This window comes from Protopterus annectens, chromosome 2.part1 (genome assembly GCF_019279795.1).
Source record: "Protopterus annectens isolate FY-2018-M chromosome 2.part1, PAN1.0, whole genome shotgun sequence".
In the NCBI taxonomy this organism is placed as follows: Eukaryota; Metazoa; Chordata; order Ceratodontiformes; family Protopteridae; genus Protopterus; species Protopterus annectens.
In genome coordinates this window covers 1,451,069,648-1,451,092,828 of record NC_056729.1, presented here as the reverse complement: position 1 = coordinate 1,451,092,828, position 23,181 = coordinate 1,451,069,648, and the positions used below count along the sequence as shown (strand labels likewise).

At 45.3% G+C, this 23,181-nt stretch overlaps 1 protein-coding gene across 1 annotated transcript in view; it reads left to right on the top strand.

The window, feature by feature from the left end:
• N4BP2 (NEDD4 binding protein 2) overlaps positions 1 to 23,181 on the top strand; it is a 1,502,684-nt gene that overhangs the window by 185,976 nt on the left and 1,293,527 nt on the right. The gene's annotated exons all lie outside the window — the stretch shown is intronic.

Below are 23,181 nucleotides of genomic sequence, written 5' to 3'. Positions count from 1 at the left end.
TCTCAGAGCTACAGGCACTAATGGCAGTGGAGCCTTTTCTCATTTTTCATCAAGACAGTCTCTCTCTATGAACTAACCCTTCCTTTATGCCAAAGGTGATATGTATCCAGTGTGGCCCTGAACCAAACCATTCATTTGTCCACCTTTTTCCCAAATCCCCAGAACAAAGGAGAAAGACTCCTGCACTCTTTGGACATTCACAGGCAATTACGTTACTACATGGATAAAACTAAGGCTTTCAGAAAATCTGACCAGCTCTTTGTAGCCTATGCTGCAGGATCACAAGGAAATGCTATCTCAAAACAGACCATTTCAAAATGGATAGGACATTGCATACGTTTCTGCTACATGCATCATGGGAAACCGGTACCTGCTAACATTAGGTCCCACTCCACCAGGGCTACAGCTACATCAGCAGCCTTTCTCAGTGGGGTGCCAACCAAGGATATTCTGGAAGCTGCAACTTGGAGTTAAGTGCACACCTTCTCCAAACACTATCACTTACCTCTATATTCTAAGATTAGAGCTGGTTTTGCCACTGCAGTTTTGCAGGGCCTACTAGCTTCTTCTAACCCTGTTTAACTCCACCACCCATCCTTAGCTTTGGGATTCAACCCAAGTTTGATGACTGCAGCAGGGTAACACGATGAACGTAGTACAGATGTAAGAGTGTTCAATCTCGCCGTTTGTCCTTACACACGGGTTCGGAGCTGATCCTCTGCTCCGAGTCGGCCGAATTGCAAAGCTCTGAATCTCAGAGAAGCTCGAGACCAGCTCATATCCCACAATCCTCCCTGCCATTACTCAGATCTAGTTTGCCGCTGCAACAGATCGGATCGAGGAGAGCTCGGACCAGATAGAAACTTGAGTTGTTGTTGTTTTCTTCAGATAAGAATTCAAATTTTTTTCTAGTTAGTAGTTACTATAGAAGTGCTGTGTGTGTGTGTGTGATTTATATATATATAGGTTCATAGGTTCATAGGTTTATACTAGGCTATCTGCCCTAAGGCATTTATAAGCCTAGCCCAAATTTTTGTGGCTTACGCCACCCCTTATATGAAAAAATATTGTGCCCATTAGTTTGTTGTGCCTCTGTCCAGCAGTGACACAGAGATGATTCCCGGGATAAACCTACGATCTCCCATCCACAGGTCAAGATTTCTCTTGAACAGAGCCAGCGAGGTGCTCTGCCTCACATGGATCGGGATTTTATTCCACAGCATAGGGAGTCTCTGAGTGATAAATCTATCCCTCCAGCACATCCTATTTATATCCGTGCTAAGGTTTAAGTCGCTTGCTCTAGTGGTTTTGGTGGATTTGGATTTTTTGAGGTGGAGCATGTCCATTAATTCCGGGTTGGACATGGCCTTGTATGTCAGGCACATGTCACCTCTGAGCAGACGGTATGCAACTGAATAGAGTTGGAGTTTCTACAATCTGGCAGCATATGACAGATTTTGGAGTCCCTTTATCCTTTTGGTGAGGAATTTTTGGGGTCTCTCCAATTCTTGCAGATGTTGGGTGAGATACATCCCGAATGGGGCATTGTACTCGATCATTGGTCTGATAAGTGAAGAGTACAGGGGAACAATGACCTCACTAGATCTGGATGTGAATCCCTTCATGATCAGGTGGGCAATGTAGAAGGTCTTTCTAACCACTTTAGCAACGTGAGTGTCAAAAGAAAGGCCACTGTCAACCTGGGTCCCTAGGTCCCTGATAACCTCTTCTGTGCTTAGTGGATTGCCACCTATATGGTAGCTTGGGGTTACCTTGTTTTTCCCGAAGGGTATGACTATACATTTTTTGGCGTTTAACTTCAGGCCATGGCTCTGGCACCAGCTATCTGTTTCCATGAGTCCCTTCTGAAGGATATCCGTGTCCGATGCACTTTCCACTATTGTGCCCAGTTTGCAGTCGTCTGCAAACTTTGTCAGCCAAAGTCCTCCCATGTTGGCCTGTACTTCTGAGAAGTAGATGCTGAACAATAGGGGGCCAAGGACCGAGCCCTGTGGGACACCACTTGTGACCGGCTTGGAGTCCGACATAGCGCCAGCAACTCTAACCCTGTGGGTTCTGTCCTTAAGCCAGTTTGCAACCCATCTTGTGACATATGGGTTTACATTTAAGCTGGTAAGTTTTTCTACAATACCCGAGTGGGGTATTGTGTCGAAGGCCTTTGCAAGGTCAAGGTAGGCTATATGGACTGCCTTTCCCTCATCAATGGCCATGGTGACTGTTTCGAAGAAGTCGACCAAGTTCAAACGGCATGATCTGCCCTTGACGAAGCCAAACTGGGTCGGGTCCAATGTCTGCAGTTCCCCTATATCTTTGTTTATGAGCTCCATTATGATCCTCTCCATAGCTTTGCAGACTAGACTTGTTAAGCTTATGGGGCGGTAATTACCAGGGTCCGTAGAGGCACTGCCTTTGTGGAGTGGGACCACAGTTGCCGTACGCCACTCCTTGGGCACGTATCCTGTGGTAAGGCTGAGATTAAACAGCTGCCTTATGTGCGGGTTTAATTCCTCATTTAGCTCGTGTAGCACACATCCGGGGACACCATCCGGTCCCATTGATGCTGTGTTTTTAGCTTTAGAGGGAGCAGCTTTCACCTGCGCATTTGAGATGTCTGGGAGGCTACACTCTGCTGGGATAGTTATCTCTCCTTTAGGGGGGGAGAGGGGGGTGAAGTTTGCACTGAACCTGTCTGCCAGTATGTTGGCAATGTCTGTGGGTTCAGTGATTTTTGTATAATTTTGGACTAATTCTGAGCATATCTGGGAGTTTCCACCCAGGTTCCTAACATAGCTGATAAAGGCCTTATGATTGTCCTTTGAATCCATGGCAATTTTTCTCTCAAAATTGGCCTTAGTTGATTTTATGAGTGCTTGTATTTTTTTACTAATAATGATCAGGGGTGACTTCCCTTTTATGGATTTTGTTCTATCATGTAATAACTTTCTCCTCTTATTGTAAAGTTTGTTAATGGCTGGGGTCCACCAGACTGGACGTTTGCCCTTTGTGGAAAGAGTCTTGGTTTTATTTGGGATTGCCTGATCCATGCAGTCCTGGAGGTGTTCATAGAAGGCATTTGTAAGGGCTTCCGCAGCTTGGGTTGTGGTTTCCACTGGCTCAGGGGCCTTGAAGGATACCACACCAGTCTTGAGTAGTGTGAAGTTTGCTTTAGAGAAGTTCTTCACTGTGGTCTTTTGTTTGGGGTGGGGCGGGATGTGGATTTCCAGTGAGATTAGTTTATGATCAGATCTCACCAATGAGGGATATACTTCCGGTGTGGAGCATTTTGTCCACATGTTTGTGATAATGAGATCTAGTATATTTTCTCCTCTCATGGTAACAGTGACTAGCTGTTCCATGGCATCTGAATTTATGAACTCCAGGAACCGTTGGGCTAGAAAGTTAGGGCTTGAGTAATGTTCCCAGTCTATATTCGGGTAGTTGAAGTCACCCAATATGATGGTGTTTGGAGATACATTTATACCCTCCAGTGTCTTCAGGAAGGCTGTGTGGGGTTCCTGAGTTTGAGAGGGTGGCCTGTAGCATGCTACAATTTGTAGAGCAGTTTTGCCTATGGTTAGTTGCACCTAGATGGTTTCCAAAGCTTCGTGCATTGCCACCAACCTGGAGGTGTGGGTATCCTTTATGAATATGGATACACCCCCTCCTTTTGTGGTGTGGTCCGGGTTTTGGGGCCGGAACGCATGATATGAGGTAAAACCTAATAGTGCTGGGGTGCTCTCAGGAGCCTTGAACCAGGTTTCAGTTACAGCACAGACATCGATGTTCTCCATACTGAGAAGGGATTCGAGTGCGTGCATTTCGAGATTTAGACTTCTGGCATTGAGCAGCATTACCCTCAGTTTCTTCCCATTTTTGTTTTCTAGGGTGGTAGGTTTAGAATTTGAGCCTTGCCTAAAAAGGCACTATGGGGGTGGCAAGAGCCTTAGCCAATATCCGAATCCCAGGGTGACAGGTGCAAGCCGTCCCTTCAAGCAGCGTGGCTTGTCAAGCATGTCATCCCAGGCAGACAGACACTGGATCCCCTTTGAATGACACCAGACATTAAGCCAATTGTTAAAGCTGATCATCTTGTCTCTATATTGTGGCATCATTCTTGGTGAAGGAAGGATACTGCTCAGGGTCAGGGTCATACCTGCCTGGGCTACATAATCAGAGAGCTCCTCTATGTCTCTTTTCATGTAGTCCAGGGAGGTACGTCTCAGGTCGTTCACACCAGCATGGACAATGACTGTGTCATATTTGTACTTGCCGTGGAGTGACCAGAGTGCTTGTGTTATGTGGCGGATTCTAGCGCCCGATAGGCAGCTTACTGTGACCCTCTCCTTGTTCAGCCTGGTGAGTGGGACGTCAGTGTGTCTGACTATGGAGTCACCTATGACAAGTATGTTTGGTGTTGTATTTGGCCTTAAGGGCTGTGACTGCTTTGCACACTGCTTTTGTGGTTTATGTGTTGCTTGTGGGGTGTCTTGAGGTAGCAGTTGTTTGGGTGTCTGCTTTGGAGGCCTCTGCTGTTTAGGTAAATTTTACTCAGAGCCTCCAGTATGTCTTTGTGTGTTTATGTGTTTGATTCAGTGGTGTGGTAGCATTATGTGAGGCTGGTTTTGTGGTGTGTGTAGTTGCCTTCTCCTCCTGTCTGGTCTTGCCAGTCCTGAGTTGAGAGAGCTCAGCCTCCAGTTTGGCTAAATAGCTGCATCTCTTGCAAGTATTTGTGTTATGTGGGAGGAGGAGAGGGTTGTCTGTGTACATGAGGCAGTTATAACATTGCTTCAAGATTCCCAGATTCACCAGCTGGACCGGAGAGGAGATTGACAACTGACCTTTGGACATGCTAGAATAATATTGGGAATTCCTTAATAATTGAAAACAAGGGCCAGTGGGGAGTGAGGGTGTAGTGCTGACTTATATAATTGCTATAGTGAGCAAGTGCCAGGTAACTTGAGTGCAATGTGTTACAAGTAACTAAATGCAAAAACGACAAACAGCAACTTTCTTTCAAGTGCAGTAAACAATGCAGATATCACTAGTGATCCACAGAAGCGCTGAGAAGCCGCGTATTAGGTGGAATTAGCCTCTTCTTCCACAAGAGTGCAGACCACGAACCTTCTTAATGTAAAATAACTGGCCTGAAGCCCAAGTGCCTAAACCAGAACTAATACCCTTGGACACTGGGCTCTCAATCAGCAGTTCCTAACTTAGAAGGATGAAAGCTACCTGTCCTGCCACCACAGTGCTTGCCACAAACCTTCCTAATGTAAAACAACTGGTCTGAAGCCCAAGTGCTTAATCTAAAAGACTTAGAATGATAGCTGCACTTTAATCAAGTTACAACCAAGCAGTAATAAATACAATTGAATACTTTAGAGAATGTCTGGATTAGTGCTGAAGTTACACAAACAAAGCTAGATCCAGCAGGCCCGAATCCAGTCTATGCCACAGCAAACAAGGCGCACCAACTTCGGTAAGAAGCAGTTCAGATATGCATGCACTATAAGCCTTTAACCAGAAATTCCCAGCTCAGAAGGGCAGAGTCCAGCCTCTCCTCCCACAAGAGTGCAGACCACGAACCCTCTTAATGTAAAATAACTGGCCTGAAAGCCCAAGTGCTTAAACCAGAATTAATACACTTTTAGAATAACAGACACTGAGCCCTCAATCAGCAGTAAGCTACCTGTTCTGCCACCTTTGTGGCCTAACCCTTTTTTCTTGGGTGTGTTTTTTTTTTGTGAGAGTTTTATATATATATAACCTATTTTGTATACATATATTGCTAGGATTAGTAATTTTTTTTCTATTATTGTAGTTATTATCATTGTTATTGTACAATGTCTGAAAAAGCCAAATCTGGTTTTAAAAGATGTCAGTGTGGGCAGAAAATGTCCATTACTGACAATCATGCTTCCTGTGTCTACCGTCTTGGCCCTCTCCAGCTCCAAGAGGCTTGCTCTATTTGTCATTCCTTTAGTGGGAGGGTCATGACAGATAGACGCAGGAAGCTTATTGACAGAGGATTGTTGAAGCCGGCCTTTCAAGAGGCATTGGACAAGTCGGATCAGGCTTCTAAATTCTCAAAGGGGTCGAAGATGTCGGAGCCCATGTCATCGGCTCCGAGTTCATCTTCTCGGGTTCGTTCGCCGGTTCCACAGATCTCGGGACCGAGCGCCGAATATTTATCTTTTACTGAGCCCCAGATCTTGGAACTGGTGTCGGAACTGCCACCACCATCCATTCTTCGGTCGGTGCCATCTTCGGCTCCTTCGACCCGTTCTTCCAGACCCTTGTCTGACACAGATGTGGATCGTGTCGTGCAAAAACTCATGGAGAACACGGCCCTTTCCAGGTTAATTGCAGTTTCCTCCCAGTTGGTGTCGAAACTAGAAGGCCTCCCCATATCTCCAACGGGTCCTCCTTCGAGACCCATCCAGATCTCGGAGCCAGGAGAAGATGACCTGGTGATAGTGGAGACCTCGGTACTGAAACCGTCCATTACACGATTGGCACCTTTGACTTCGACTCCTTCGGAACCGTAAGGGGAGTCGCGGAGCTGACTGTCTTTGCTCGGTTCCGGGACCGAGAGTCGTACCGACCTGTCGGTGCCAACCCTCCCTCTCGGTGCCTCGGCACAGACTGGTTTGGCTCCGTCCTCTGGGTCGGAGCCCATGGCACCTGGTTCTGGGATGCTTCCTTGTTCTTCGGAACCGGGGGAGCCCTTAGCCAGGGGTTTGGGGGCCTTTGACCTTATGAGGAAGGTATTGTCTGCACAGACAACCACATCATCAGGGGAATCTTCTCCTTCCCCAAAAGGGCCACTTTCTGTTTCTGCTCCCACGATCCATCCCAAGCGTCGAGCCCAATTGCCTCAGCCACCCACAGAGGGTTCCCCCTGTTCCTTGGAGGCCTCACCAGAAGCCCCCTCTGATGAGGTCCCAAGGAAACGGTTGTGCAAGAGGAGGCACATAGATTCCCCACAGGAATCTCTAACATCAGACAACGACTTGGATGAGGCAGAGGGGTCCCCCAAATCACCCTCGGAGGATGTGTCATTTGCAGACATCCTGGAGATCTTGAAACAGAGGGGTGATTGGCAGTCCCTAGCCCCCTCTGAGGACGAGTCGGTGCTGCTGAAGGCTTTTGGGGCTCAACCTTCTACCTCCTGGGTGACCCCGCCCTTCGATGAATTAATGGATTTGATTGCTCGAAGGGCGTGGGAGACACCTGACACAGTGGAACCAGTACCTAGGAAACCAAACAAGTTCATCACTGCCCCCCAAGATAAATCTTATCTCACCAAGGGAGTCCCTGTCGACGCTATGGTGGTGGCGGCAGCCACGAAAAAGGAGATGTCTGAGTCTTCCTCATCTGTTCATCCTCCTAATAAGGATTCTAGGACTATGGACAGATATGGGAAGCGCATTTTTAGTTCAGCGACTTTTTCCATGCGTTCGCTAAACTACCTGACCCATTTCACACGTTTGCAGAGGGATCTCCTCAAGGAGCTGACAGATACCCTCCAGAGTAACATAGATGCTGCTCTTTCAGATAAGGTAACAGCACAACTTAACACCCTCACATCCATAGTAAACTCATCCATGAGGCTCATCTCGTATGCAGCCGAGGGATCGAGTAGAGCTGCAGCTTCAGCGATTGCTCTTCGAAGACAATCATGGATGCGGCTCTGCTCCTTTGCAGAAGCCTTCAAGTCTTCCTTTGCCAATGCCCCTTTTGATGGTGCCACACTTTTCGGGCCCAAAGTTAAGGAGACTCTCACTCGGTGCGAGCAAGAGGGAAAGACCCTGTCTGCTGTCGGGGTCCGTTTTTCCCCCTCCTACTAGACCGTATCCCAAAGGACAATGAGGCGGAAAAATGTGGTTCCGTAAGAATCCGGGATCTTTCCAGACCACACAGTGATACCCCCTCCAGAGGCAGAGGAGGGGGCAGAAATGGAAGACGCCGCCCCGGCGGCAGAGGGGGTCCGCATAACCAAGGCGACAGGGATTCCGTCCCTGGGAAACCTTTCCAGCACTCCTGAATGGAGGCTCGGCTGTCCTGCTCTGGAGGCAGTCGGGGGTCGCTTAGCTTTATACCCACTGGTCTGGCTAAACATTACTTCAGATTCTTGGGTAAAAAGCATTATAACCAGAGGATACAAAATCCCCTTCCTTTCAACACCACCTTTACAAAGAAAATTTCCAGACGTGCCACCCTGTCTGCGAAAACTAGCAGCTGTAGAAATTTCAAAGCTGCTCGAAAACAGAGTCATCCAACCAGTCCCGGCGGACCAAAGAGGATTCGGAACTTACTCAAGGTTCTTTTTAGTTCCAAAAAAGACAGGGGACTGGAGACCGATATTAGATCTCAGCCATCTCAACAACTTCGTGAAGAAGGAAAAGTTCTGGATGGTCACGCTTCAATCGATCCTTCCATTCTTACAGAAGGACGATTGGATGTGCTCTATAGATCTCAAAGATGTGTACTACCACATCAAAATGGCCAGATCGTCCAGAGATCACCTGCGCTTCCGGCTGGGGGCCAGTCACTTTCAGTTTCGACCTGTGCCCTTTGGACTTATCTCAGCCCCCAGGGTATTCACCAAATGCATGGCAGTAGTTGCGGCTCACTTGAGACGACAAGGATTCCGGGTGTTTCCCTATCTGGACGACTGGCTCCTCACCGCCACCACCGAGCGTCGACTATTGCAAGCCAGAGACTACACAATCGGCCTGTGTTCCCACTTAGGGATATCCATAAACTTCAAAAAGTCTTGTTTATTGCCCTCACAGTGTATTTCCTTCATCGGAGCAGATCTAAATACACGATCGACACTACTAAAACTCCCCCCAGTAAGAGCTTCAATGCTCAAACAGCAGGTCCTACTTCTTCTAGTCAGCAAGAAAGCCCCGGCCAAACTGGTGTTAAAAGTGTTGGGACTGATGGCAGCCACATTAATTGCAGTCCCTATGGGAAGGTTACACATGAGGATTCTTCAATGGCTGCTCTTTGCGCAGTGGTCGTTCCAACACCTACCCCGAACGCACGAGATCAGGATAACAGAATCTTGCAGACGGGACCTCTCATGGTGGGTGCACGACCAGAACCTCACTGTGGGTCCGTCCGTTCATTCTACCCATTCCAACGGCCACAATAACCACGGACGCTTCCCTGATAGGGTGGGGGGGGGGCCTTTTTCAGGGAAGAACAGTCCAAGGAGAATGGTCCAGCACGGAGTACACTCTACATATAAATGTTCTGGAGTTGAGGGCGGTGTTCCTAGCGTTGCAACACTTCCAAGCCATCTTACCTCTAGGGACAGTAGCAGTTCAGACAGACAACATGTCTGTAGTCTGGTACATAAACAAGCAAGGGGGAAACCAGGTCTTACCCGTTTTGCAGAGAGGCCATGAGAATTTGGCAATGGGCAGAGTCCACGGGTCGCTTTCTGATAGCAACGCACATCCCGGGGTCATCCAACGTCATTGCGGACAGGTTGAGCAGAGCCATCCTGTTACCTCACGAGTGGTCCCTGAATTCACAGATGGCGGAAAAGATCTTCCGCAAATGGGGCCAGCCTTGCTGCGATCTGTTTGCTTCCCCATTGAATGCAAAATGCAGAAGCTACTTTGCCCTTCTATCTCCTCCGGGGGATGTCCCCAGGGATGCACTGATACACAATTGGCCCCCGGGTCTCTTATATGCATTCCCACCGACTCCATTGATTCCCAGATTTCTACAGAAAGCCAGGAGCCTGGAAAGGACTATAATACTCATAGCCCCATTCTGGCCTCGTCAAATATGGTTTCCCTTTCTTCGAGCTCATCAAATAGAGGAACCGTGGATTCTGGACCCAGTGCTAGACATGCTGATACACTCGGGAGTTCCTCACTCGTCTCTACAGTCCCTCAAACTAGCAGCTTGGTTGCTCCGCTTCCCTGCCTAGCCAGGTCTCATCTACTCCCTCCGTCAGTTCAGCACATCCTAGTTGCTTCTCATAAAGCCTCTACTACTAAGCTCTATATGAGTAAGTGGAAACGCTTTGTATATTGGGCATCTAGTCAAAACTTAGATCCCTTGGTAGCTCCTTTACATAAAATTTTAGAATTCTTATCCATCCTTTTTCGCGAAGGAGCTTCTACTTCCACTCTAAGAGTACAGTTGGTGGCCATATCAAACTTCCATATTGGTGAGGGAGGTTCTTCCATTATGTCTCAGAGGCTTTGTAAAGCCTTTTTGAAAGGAACCTTCCATCTTAGACCGCCTGTCAGAAAACCTTTCTTTCCATGGAGCCTGAATTTACTACTGTCGCAACTCATGTTGCCACCTTTTGAACCTGCTTCGTCACGCCTCCTAAAGTTCTTGTCATGGAAAACGCTGTTTCTCGTCACCGTGACCTCAGCTCGTAGAGTCTCAGAACTGCAGGCATTATCGGTCAGACCACCTTACCTGATTTTCCACCCAGACAGGGTTTCTTTGCATACGAATCCATCTTTCCTTCCAAAAGTATGTTCAGTTACGAATATTCACCAGTCTATAGAACTCCCTACCTTTTTCAAAAACCATACTAACAAACTGGAGTGTATGCTGCACAAGTTGGATGTCCACAGGCAGCTAAGATTTTATTTAGACAGGACCAAAGCTTTCAGAAAAACGGATCAACTCTTCGTCGCCTTTGCAGACAATAAAAAGGGCATGGCAATTACTAAACGTACACTATCTAAATGGCTTGCTGACTGTATAACATTTGTATACGCTAAATCAAACCAATCCTTACCAAACAAACCTAAGGCCCATTCTACCAGATCCGTTTCCACCTCCTTAGCTCATGCGGCTCGCTTGCCTTTGGACACTATTTGTGCAGCAGCCACATGGTCTAAACCACATACTTTCATCACTCATTATAGAGTGGACAAGGTCTCCAAGGATAGGACATCATTTGGTTCCCCTGTGCTTAGGAACGTTCTTCCATGAGTCACTCGGGGTCATGGAGCTAGGGACGCTACCCGTGTGTAAGAACAAACGGCGAGATTGAACACTCTCTTACATAAAGAAGTTATGTCCTTACTATAACGTTCCATGTAGAGTGTTCATCTTGCCTTTGTTCTTACATTCCCCCCCCCCCATGTGTAGGATTAGTGTCTGATCGACGTGTCTTGACCCTTTGCAGGGTATATAGTCCCGTGTGTCATGGGATATATGCTTAGACCATTAGTTATTCCTTTGGTGAGAGAGTGTCTCTGAATGGCTGAAGAGAGTGTATGCTTCTAGCACCGCAGGTGTTGGATCCTTTTGTCTGGTTTGCTTGCAAACTAGATCTGAGTAATGGCAGGGAGGATTGTGGGATATGGGCTGGTCTCGAGCTTCTCTGAGATTCAGAGCTTTGCAATTTGACCGACTCGGAGCCGAGGATCGGCTCCGAACCCATGTGTAAGAACAAAGGCGAGATGAACACTCTACATGGAACGTTATGGTAAGGACATAACTTCTTTTTTTGTACCTACCATAAATGTAGATATTCGAGTGCTCACCCTGCTGCAGTCCAGGTTACCCTCCCTCCATCCCCTCTGAACTAGCTGGACTTATCTGTACCATTCTATCCTATACAACCTCTGTGGTGTATTTGCTTGTGCCTGAAGGTATTGTTTTATTTTATATGTATTTTTTTTTTTATATATTTTGCCTACCTATTGGGGGCACCTGACATCTGGGGCAATAAAAACTGAAGAAAATGGAGTCGGATACCTCTTATATACCCCTGGCGCACTGACGTCAGGGAAGAAGCGACAGCAACTGATGCCGGACCAAGACTTTGGAATTCGGGCCAACTGCGGGACCGCCTGACGGCAGGATAACCCAAGTGTGATGACTGCAGCAGGGTGAACACTCGAACATCTACATTTATGGTAGGTACAAAACTGTACTTTATTTGCTAATTTAGTTATGTATAGCTGGGAGAGAAAGCATGTATTTAACACTGACTTCCAACACAAATGGTCCTTATACGTACGATTTTTGGATGATATTGTTATTATGTGGAACACTGATGGGTATGGTAAAAAATTTTGTGAACATATTAACAGTATTTGTGATTATTTTAAGTTCCACCTCTACACATAATAATGATGAAATTAGCTATTGGGATGTGACAATTTGTAAGGAACCTGTGTGGAAAGAATTTTCTTCCACTATATTTAGGAAACTGACTTTTTCCAATGATAATTTGGAATTTAGTAGTAATCACCCCTTCTCAATGAAAAAAAGTATTGTGAAAGGACAATTTATTAGAGTGGCTAGAATGTGGAATGTGTTCAACATTTAAACAATTTGTTACTGAGATGAAAGCACTTACTAATTTTTTTAAGAACAGAGGTTACCCAGAAAAACTAGTTTTGGATAGGTACAGGGTTGTAAAGGAGAATTGGGGGGTTAAGTACACTCCATTATTGGGTAACCCAACGAGGATTAGTGATGAGACAGTCAACCATGATGGACACACAAGTAGTATGGTATTAACCTTTGGTTGTTACAGCCAAAAAGTTAAAGATATTTTAAGTAAGAATTGGGTCCTTTTTAGAGCAAATAACGGACTTCTACCCATATTGGGGAACAACCCAACTTTTGTGTTAAAAACTAATGTGAATTTAAAATTTTTGTTTGAACATCCTACCCTTTTCAAAGGTGTACCTGGGAAAGGTATTACTGGATCTGGGCATTGTAATTATTGTAAATACATTCTTAAGGATACATTTTTGAATATAAGTGAATATGGGGTTAGGATAAACACAGTTGTGGGTAATTGTGGTACAAAGTGTTGTGTTTACCTGGCGTTGTGTCATCATTGTTCTAGTTTTTACATAGGGAAAACTGAAAGGATACTACGTAGAAGAATGTGTGAACATTTGTATGCCATTAGACAGAAAAACACAAACAACGCCCTCTTTAGACATTTAAATAGTAATCCAGGTTGCACAAAGTTTTTATTTGGCATTTTAGAAATTGTTTACAAGGATTTCAGAGGGGGTGATTGGGCAAATACATTAGAAATAGCTGAAATTATATGGCAAATAACATTAAATGCCACCCACACCCCCGGTATTAATGAATTTATATCTATCATGCCATTTCTAAAGCATAGAGCTTTGACACTTTGAATCAGTTGTGTTAGTTAATATTTTAAAGTATTTTTAAAAAAAATGTTATGTATTTTTGTATAAATTAAAATGTTTAATTGTGATTTTTTAAATTCTATCACATGTATCGATCGAAGTGATTTGATCTGTTGTATTTTATTTTTAAATGGCGGCTTTTGGGGAAAATAATTGGTTCTGATGAAGTCCAGGTTTCCTGGAAGAAAGCGCTTGACCGTATTTTGAATAAACTTGTGGCAACTGTCGTTTGGATTGCTGTTTTTTTGGACTATTCTTACTCGAGCACCAATTCAGCCAGGCAAAAGAGGATCATTCTTTCTAGACATTAAGGGTTGTGTTCCAGTGGCCTATGGCCAGAACTGTTGATAGGGACAAGTTCTGACAACTGCAGTGCCAAACACAATGCAGCAGTAATCCGTATTAATTGTTCGGATGTAATATCTGTCACCATCTGAAAGATGGAATGTACCTCACAAGACATCTGCAGCAGCTGGAAAGGCCACAGAAGTACCTCACAAAGAGGATTACTGGCCTCAAACAGATGCCTTACACTGACCATCTAAAAAACCTCCAGCTTTACTCCGTAGCATATCACCTACTCCGAGGTGATCTCTGCTTAACATATAAAACTATATCAAACCCAGAGCTGTTGGACATGCTACACCTAAAGAAATCCCAGTCCCTCTGCGCTACATGCTCTAGGGACCCAAACCTTGTCACCACAATAAACAGGACATGCTGGAGGGTTAGATTCCTGTCCCAGAGACTTCCCATACTCTGGAACAAGCTACCCATCTATGTCAAACTAAGTTCCTCATTAGCACTCTTAAAGAAAAATCTTGATAAGTGGTTGGGAAATAGGAAATACACCATGGGGATCACTCTGGTGGCTCTGCTCGACAGGGGCACAGGAAATAACTTTCTTGGGTGGCGTAAGGCAGGGAACCTTGTTGGCTAGGCTTACTTAGGCCCTTGGGCCAATAGCCTAGTACCTACCTATAAATGTGTGCCCAGACATACACACAGTGCACAGGTGGAAGTACCCGAGACAGAGAGTGTATAAAATGTTACTGTCAAATGGACACACCTTTGGAAATGTACATACAGGTTAACAGCACAGTAGTTGTCTATGTAGTATGGAATACTGATGTAGTCTTGCCAAACACTGGCAGACCACAAAAGGCGCAGTTATAAAGTACTGAGAAACCGCTGATGTCCCTGCACAAGCCAGCATAAGGGGGTGTCCCATGTATATTTGTGAGTCAGCTGCAAGAAGCTTCCATAGCATTCTTACACTCAGCTCACCCCACCGTCAGCCACAGGTTCATCACAGGTCATATCCCTGCTGTTGGGAATGAGTAGAATATGACCCCAACTTCTGTATGGGAATACCCACAGAATACAGCATGCTGAAGAAGTGTCTCATGCTGGTTTGTCCCTTGATGTAAGCAACACCCTGCCAGCATCCACACCAATGGATTAATAGGGACAGGAACTATTGCCATTAACACCTTGCACATCTACCCTGTCACCAGGGGAATCCAGTGGCTTGCAGCCTGAAACTGTAGGAGTGACAGAATGCACTGGCCTGCTACAGATGTCCTGCATCACTGCCAAATGTCCTACAGTCCTCTGGCAAAGGCCTGTGTCTCACCTGTACTGCCAATGTATGTAGTCTCATGGAGTCCCAAATAACATAACACAGTTCACAGAACACAAATGCAAGGCCATGTCGACAAATCCCAGTAGCATGTCCACCATGTCCTACTGCATGAATTGTGGACCAACCTCTAAATGCTGCTGGGATGAAGTGATAACTATAGAGTTAGTTATCAGATATCGCTTGCGTAATATTAGGAAGAAGATAGAATAACGGGGGAGGGGGGTAGAAGCATGGATGCCATGGAGTGTGTGAAGTCTGAAACTCTGATGTGTGTCCATACTATCCCTGCTTGCAAACCCAGGAATGGGTGCTTACAAACCTGCTTGTAAACCACAATGTGAGGGGGAAATGACCAGGTATATGAGCCCTGCCTCTGGGTAACCTGTTTGAATATGTACATCTCAGAGGTATGGCCACAACAGGATATGGCCATTCTGCCACGTCGATAGATGTACAAGCATGGGATCGTCAGCCCCCACAGTACCAAGGTGCTGGACCATTTACACAGACCCATCAGCAAGTGTCTGCAGCTCCCCGTTCAGAATGGCATGATTATGTAAGAATATGTAGGCTATAGACCACAATAATGGACACAGCTTCATTCATCTTGTATTCCCCAGGAAATTTCTGCGAGCAAATAAGTATATCTGTCAGTAGTTGATGACATAATACATCACAGTGTAAAACAATACATATGTCAGAATATCTCTGCTAACACCAAAACCATGTAGCAGAAGCAGCACAGACACAATTACAGTATCCCACTATCCTTTGCCCATTGTGACTCCATATTGTCAACCTGTCTACAGATATCTTGCAGAAACAGGTTGCTAGCTGTAGGTGTAGAACACAAATACCTGCACTGGAGTACAATCTACCTGGAATGGATTCACACATTCAATACAGAAGGTCATAAAAAGCATGCTCCCACACTTGGAGAAACAAAGCCCATGTCCGACAACAAAATACAAAAGGGTCATACTGGGCATGCTCCTAAACTTATAGAAATGAAGCCCATGTTTGGCAACAACAGTGGACTATACATATCTGTCAGTTACAGATGTCTGTGCACACACACCACATTGCACACCAGTCATGCCTTGCACACACATCGGATAGGAATACACACATATATCCAAGGACAACACACTATAACAGGTCAAACATACACAAACAGAGATGTGGGGAAGAGAGAGACAGACAGTGACAAAGAGCTTCCCATCATGAGGCCTGTCCCACCTACCACACATCCAATTGTCTATCACTGTAGGCGTTTGCTTCTGGTAACCCTCAGCACTATAATGTCTGTGGTGCTTGTGATAACTGTGTAACATGACAGTACAAGTCATTATTCATCTAGCAGTCATATACACAGTCCTGTCAAATGTAAAGTTGTGTGTGACTGTTGTGTGCGTGTTTCCAGAGGAATGGTTTATGGCCCATTCACCCACATAATACACTTCCCATTGCCCTAGTTTAGCTAGCCTGTTAATGTCAGTCACCTTGAAATACTTTTTTGGACAAGGATCATCCATATAAGCTCTGTGGCACGTGCAGTAACTGCGTAATAATATAGTGTGATGTACTAGTTAGGTAGGAGTTTTAATCCCAGACATGGCAACTGTAGAGCTGTGTGTGTGTGTGTGTGTGTGTGTGTGTGTGTGTGTGTGTGTGTGTGTGTGTGTGTGTGTGTGTGTGTGTGTGTGTAGAGAATAATGCTTTTGAGGCCTTTCACAATCACTACACCTCCCATTGCCCTACTTTAGCAGGCCTGCTGTCAGTCACCTAGAAATACTTCCTTGGATGAGAATCAGCCATGTAAGCTCCGTGGCGTGTGCAATAAGTGTGTAATGCTATAGTGTGATGTACTAGTTAGGTAGGAGTTCTAATCCCAGGCATGGCAACTGTAGAACACTGTGTGCTTGTGTGTGTGTGGAGAGTAATGCTTTTGAGGCCATTCACAGTCACTGCACCTCCCATTGCTCTACTTTAGCAAGGCTGCTGATGTCATTCACCTTGAAATACCTCCTTGGACAAGATTCATCTCTGTAAGCTCTGTGGCGCATGCAGTAACTGCGTAATGCTATAGTGTGATGCACTAGTTAGGTAGGAGTTCTAATCCAAGACATGGTAACTGTGGAATTGTGTGTGTGTGTATAGAGAGTAATGCTTTTGAGGCCATTCACAGTCACTGCACCTCCCATTGCCCTACTTTAGCAAGCCTGCTGATGTCATCTACTTTAAAATATACTTTTGGAGAAGGGCTAGCCCTATAAGCTCCATGGTGTGCGCTATAAATGCAGAGCACTGTAGTAGCAGTAACTACCCAGTTATGGGTTTGAATCTCATCTGTGGCAAGTGTTTGTACCTCAAAGATTTTGTCCCTATTTACAGCCAGTACGCATCTCATAGGTTGGTACTAGGCTATCAGCCCTAGGGCCTATACAAGCCTAGCCATAACAATTCCCTGGCTATTTCTTCCCACATTATTTACTTTCCTGGACATCTGTCTAGCAGGGCGACTGACGTGATCCCTGGGGTGAATTTCCTTTCTCCCATCCAAACGTCAAGGTTCCTCTTGAAGAGGTCCAAAGAGGCACTCTGCTTGACATGTATGGGCAATCTATTCCAGAGTCTGGGGAGTCTCTGGGTCAGGAACCTATCCCTCCAGCATGTTTTGTTTATTGTGATGACAAGGTTTAGATCCCTGGAGCGTGTAGCTCTGAGGGATTGGGATTTCTTTAAGTGTAGCATGTCCAACAACTCTGGGTTTGACATGGCCTTGTATGTTAAGCAGAGATCGCCTCTGAGTAGGCGATATGCGACAGAGTATAGCTGGAGTTTTTTAAAGCAGTCAGCGTAGGGCATCTGCTTTAGGCCTGTGATTCTTTTAGTGAGGTATTTCTGAGGCCTTTCCAGTTGTTGCATATGTCTTGAGAGGTACATACCAAATGGGCGTTGTATTCTATAATGGGTCTAATGAGGGATGAGTACAGTGGGACAATGACCTCCTTTTTCTGGATGAAAAGCCCTTGTGATGAGGTGTGCCACATAGAAGGATTTCCTGACTGTTGTGGCGATGTGGTTATCGAAGGTGAGACCACTGTCCACCTGTGTCCCTAAGTCTCTTATCACACTTTCTGTGTTTAGTGTACTGCCACCTATATGGTAATTCATGGATACATGTTTTTTCCCAAAGGGGATAACAATACATTTCTTGGCATTGAGCTTGAGCCCATGGCTCTGGCACCAAGCATCTGTTTCTGTAAGGCCCTTTTGTAGAGTATCCACATCATTTGGGATTCAATAATGGCTCCCAGTTTGCAGTCATCTGCAAACTTTGTTAGCCAGAGTCCCTTAGTGTTAACCTGTACTTCAGAAAAGTAGATGCCAACCAAGAGGCCCCAGGACTGAACCCTGAGGTACTCCACTTGTCACTTGTCTGGAGCTGGATTTGGAGTCGGCTACTTTTACAGTGTGGGTTCTATCAGTAAGCCATTTAGCAACCCATTGGGTGACATAGGGATTAATACCCAACTTAGTAAGTTTATCTATGATTCCAGAGTGGGGGATGGTGTCAAAGGCCTTGGCAAGGTCTAGATAGGCTGTGTGGACCACCTTACCCTTGTCCGTGGCTCTGGAGACTGATTCAAAGAAGTCAATCAGGTTCAGGAGACAAGATCGGCCCTTCACAAACCCAAACTGGGTGGGGTCCAGTGTTTGAACCGAGCCTGACTTTAGCAGTCCTGCAGATATCATCCATCCTACAACTATCTGTTGCGAAGCCTATACCATGTTAGGTCAGTGGTGCATGTGGTAAATGTGTAACATAATGATCCATAAAGGTTGTTAGATAGAGGTTTGAATCTCACCCCTGGCAAATGAAAATGTGTGATTAGGATAAAATTATTTTTGGGATCTCTCACCCACTACATCACCCAATGCCAGTATGTACAAGGGCTGGTGATGTTCCTCACCCTAGAAGTACCTTGGGGAAACATCCATCCAATAAGCTACATGGTGTGTGCAATAAATGCAGTGCACTGTAGTAGCAATACATGGCTAAGTAGGGGGTTGAATCTCAGTACTGGCAAGTGTGTGTGTGTGTGTGTGTGTGTGTGTGTGTGTGTGTGTGTGTGTGTGTGTGTGTGTGTGTGTGTGTGTGTGTGTGTGTGTGTGTGTGTGTGTGTGTGTGTGTGTGTGTGTGATCAGTATCCTGTGTGGAGGTTGCTGTGATTGTGTAATGACAGGATGCATTGTGGGGAGGGTTTTGCTAGTTATATTGAGGACCTACTTTATGTCACAGTGTTCACCTTGCAAGGACAAAAGATGTCAAACAACAGAGAGGCTGGTGTAGACAATCCATAGCCCTTTATGTGACATTATGGATCGGTGAACAATATAGGCAACACTTGTATTACTCAGAGAACACTCTCCACCGATGTCTCATACGCAAACACAGTTGGCTAGGCAACAACCACTGTATTGGTAGTTCCCTGCATATTCCCCACAGATAGTAACCACTGTGTGATTGCAGTGGACTACATGCCTTTTGACCACAACATTGCCACTGACATCAGAATGTACTGTGATGGGTAACATCTCTTGACTGAGTGTGTGTTATCCAGCAAGTCATAGCACATGGCACCTAGGCAAATAATTGCTTGCAGTGGTCCTTTGTTATGTTCCCCACTGGATGCCTGCAACAACTGTAGAGTCTGCAAATGTAACCCACAAAGGGAATACCATGCCTTATACACATGCCCTGTATGGACAGAAGCTACTGACTCCACTGAATACCTGTATCATACTGTCAATGTAGGTGCAGGCACGACCTCAGTTCCATAGCCAGGTCTCACCACATGAGGTCAGGAATGCTACATCAGATGATAACAATCTGTCCACACAACATGGCCCAGAGACCCCAAGTACACTTCCACATGTCACAGAACATGCATGTGGGGCATTTGCACTACCCAGACACTGTCCATGTTATGAAATATAGATCACATACATGGCAAGCATTGCACAGCACTGGCCACCCACAATAGTAACCTAGATGAGTGGATGGAAAATACAATACTCACCAGAGTGGGTCTATCCAGGGACTACACCCCTGAGCCACACTGGAGACCATTGTCATATGGCCTGATGCCAAGGTATTCCCTTTGCCTAGCCTTGTACAGCCTTCTGGCACAGTCAGCTACTACACACATGTGAAGCAATGAACCCATGCATGTCAGTACTGGCAAGTGTGTGTGTGTGTGTGTGTGTGTGTGTGTGTGTGTGTGTGTGTGTGTGTGTGTGTGTGTATGTATCTGGAGATTAATTATTTTAAAGCCATTCACACTCACTACACCTCCCATTGCCCTACTGTAGCATGCCTGCTGCTGTCAGTCACCTAGAAATAACCCTTTCGCCATATATCCTCCTGATCAGCTCTGTAGCGTGTATGATAACTGTGTAATACTGTAGTTTAGCAAACAAGTTAGGTAGGAGTTCTAATCCTGGCCCTGCCAGCTGTGATAATGTGTGTGATTCTTGAGAGAGTGTGGTTATGTCTTCTTTGATGCCTGCTTTTGTGGACAGTCATATGTACTACATTTCCCTGATCCCTCCTTTATCACTTTTGCTGATGTCACTCACCTTCAAAGATACCTTTGGACAGCTCTCCAACATGTAAGCTCCGTGGCACGTGCAATAACTGCATAACAATGTAATAGCAATACATAGGCAGTTAGGGGTTTGAAACTCAGTACTGACAAGTGTGTGTTTGTGTTATCAGTGTCCTGTGTGGGTGTTGTGGTGATTGTGTAATGACAGGGTTGATTGCAGTGTGGGTTTTGCCACATCATTATATTGAGGAGCTACATGTCCCATTGTCAACATTACAAGGCCAACATTTTCCAAACATTGTAAAGATTGTTGTCAACAATCCTCTGCCATAAATGTGTACAGCCATGTGCAATTACCATGTGACAGTATGGAGTAGTACACAATGTAGGCAACTGTCATATTGCCCAGATACCACTCTCCACCCATGGATCATACACAGACATGCTTGGCTATTACTCTCCTACTCCCTTCCTTTCTTACTTTGTCTCTGTCTCTCTCTGTCACTCTCTGGTGGATGTGGAAAAGTGCACCTGCTTTGCTTAGGCAGCAGCTTGAGTTTTCTAAGTGATGCACATGAGCAGCTGATGGCCTGTACATGAATTGCAGTCCCCCACTTGCTAATTGCATGTTGAACAGCTGTGGTATCATTCCTATAGCCAATTGCATGGAAACACACTCCTATAACTAAGCACTTCATGTGGGTTTTGTCAGTTTTCCTTCACTTTGAGCAGTACTTCATGTGGGTGTTTGACAAACAGCATCACAGAGGGTAGTTGGATATACGTCTTACAACGTAAACTGTGGAGACAGGCCAACAAACAGGAACGAGGATGTTCCAGACATGAGGACAGAATGTAAGTGTTGCTCTTCTACATTTGAAATAATGTTGGTTTAACAGGGATTGTGTGGTTATGGCTGTTCTACATGATTTAATATCTGTCATGACAGTGTTATGTGGTTGAGGAAACTCTCACCTGTAGGATCATCTGGAGTCTGGCCAGTGTCTGGAGACTTACATGTGTTATGTTACTCACAGATTTCCTATCTTTAGAAATGCAGCAGCATACTCTGAGGACTGCAGTCAGTACATGGTGACACTCTTGTGAGTTACTGACTGCATATCCCTCAGAAGACATATGTCACAACAAATCCTGTTGCACCAGTAAATGTATGGCTTTATCACAGCAACATGTCAATATTGGCCATGTGTTTGTACCTCCACCCAAAACTCTGTCAACCTTTGTACATATGTCATGCAGTAAGAGGTGCATATGTTCAGTACATCATTATTTACTGATTTCATACCTGATAACAAGCCAGTGAAATATCAGACTGCTTGACATGTTATATATAATAGGCCTTATATTTAAGTACAGACCTGGACATTCTGTTGTAGTGTGAACAGTAGTGAGGTCTGTATACTTGTGGTGATTGTTGACAGTGTGTGTTTTGTGTATATGTACTTTGGCCTGCGTACAGACTGTGGGAGATGATATTGTTCTTGGTCCTGTTCTATGTGATGTTGCATGCTGCTCCAGTGTATGGTACCCTGTCAGCGTGCATGTTTGTAGGGCTAGACCGACACATGTCCCATACCACAGTCAGGCATTGGAATACACTGTGTATGGGCCCAGTTTATGTAGGGTTAGTGTGTGAGTGGCACATATGAGGATGGTGTTCACACAGTCCATATACTATAATATTAAGTACGCTTACCATATGTGACTGTGGCTGTGTTCAGACTGGTTTTGGGTATGCACTTTCATACAGGTGTGTGTTACTCCATGCTGATACATGCCTGAAGAGCCTGCTATATCTGCAGGTACATGTGTATTCCCCTATAGGAAATGTAGGTCAGTGTTGTGGCAGGCTGCCTGTAGTGTGCACAGTGCATTGTGACATGCCTAGCAGCTCAGTGGATTTATCCAGTGTGGTGTTATGTCCAGATATTTGTCAGAAAACTTCTCCAAAGCCAGCTTCATGCTACTCAAGTTAAAAGTGACAAACTTCATGACACCCATGCAGACGGGAACTGAAAGTTCAACTGCTGAATCCTACACTAAGGCACTGTACGAGCACATCCACTTGTGCTTGAATCGTGCCATCCCCAATAGAACCAAGACGCTCTCCTCCAAAAAAAGGAAGCCAATCTGGTGGTCCCTTGCCATAAACAAACTTTACAACAAAAGGAAGAAACTGTTGCAGAAGAGAGGAAAATCCCAGGATGCAAAATCCTCCCTTAGCAACCTCAGTAAGAAGCTGAGATCCCTCATAAAATCCTTCAAAGCTAGTTACGAAAATAAAATTGCCAAAGATTTCAAAGACAACCACAAGGCATTCTATAGCTATATCAAGAATCTAAATGGCAATGCTCAGATCTGCTCTGAGCTACAACAGAATGGCATTAAATATACTGATCCCAAGGATATTGCCAGTATCCTGGCAAATTGATTCAGTGCAAACTTCACCCCCCCTCTCACCCCTAAAGGGCCCATCTTAGTACTGAAAGATTGCCAAATTCTGGTAATAATGGCCACACAGGTAAAAAAATGCACTCTCCACAGCTAAGAATCCAGCATCCATGTGACCAGATGACATCCCAGGCTGTGTACTACATGAACTACAAAATGAATTGGAACCTCACCTAAGTGTTATGTTTAATCATAGCCTCACCTCCGGCTTTTTGCCCACTGAGTGGCGCACAGCTACAGTTATTCCACTCCA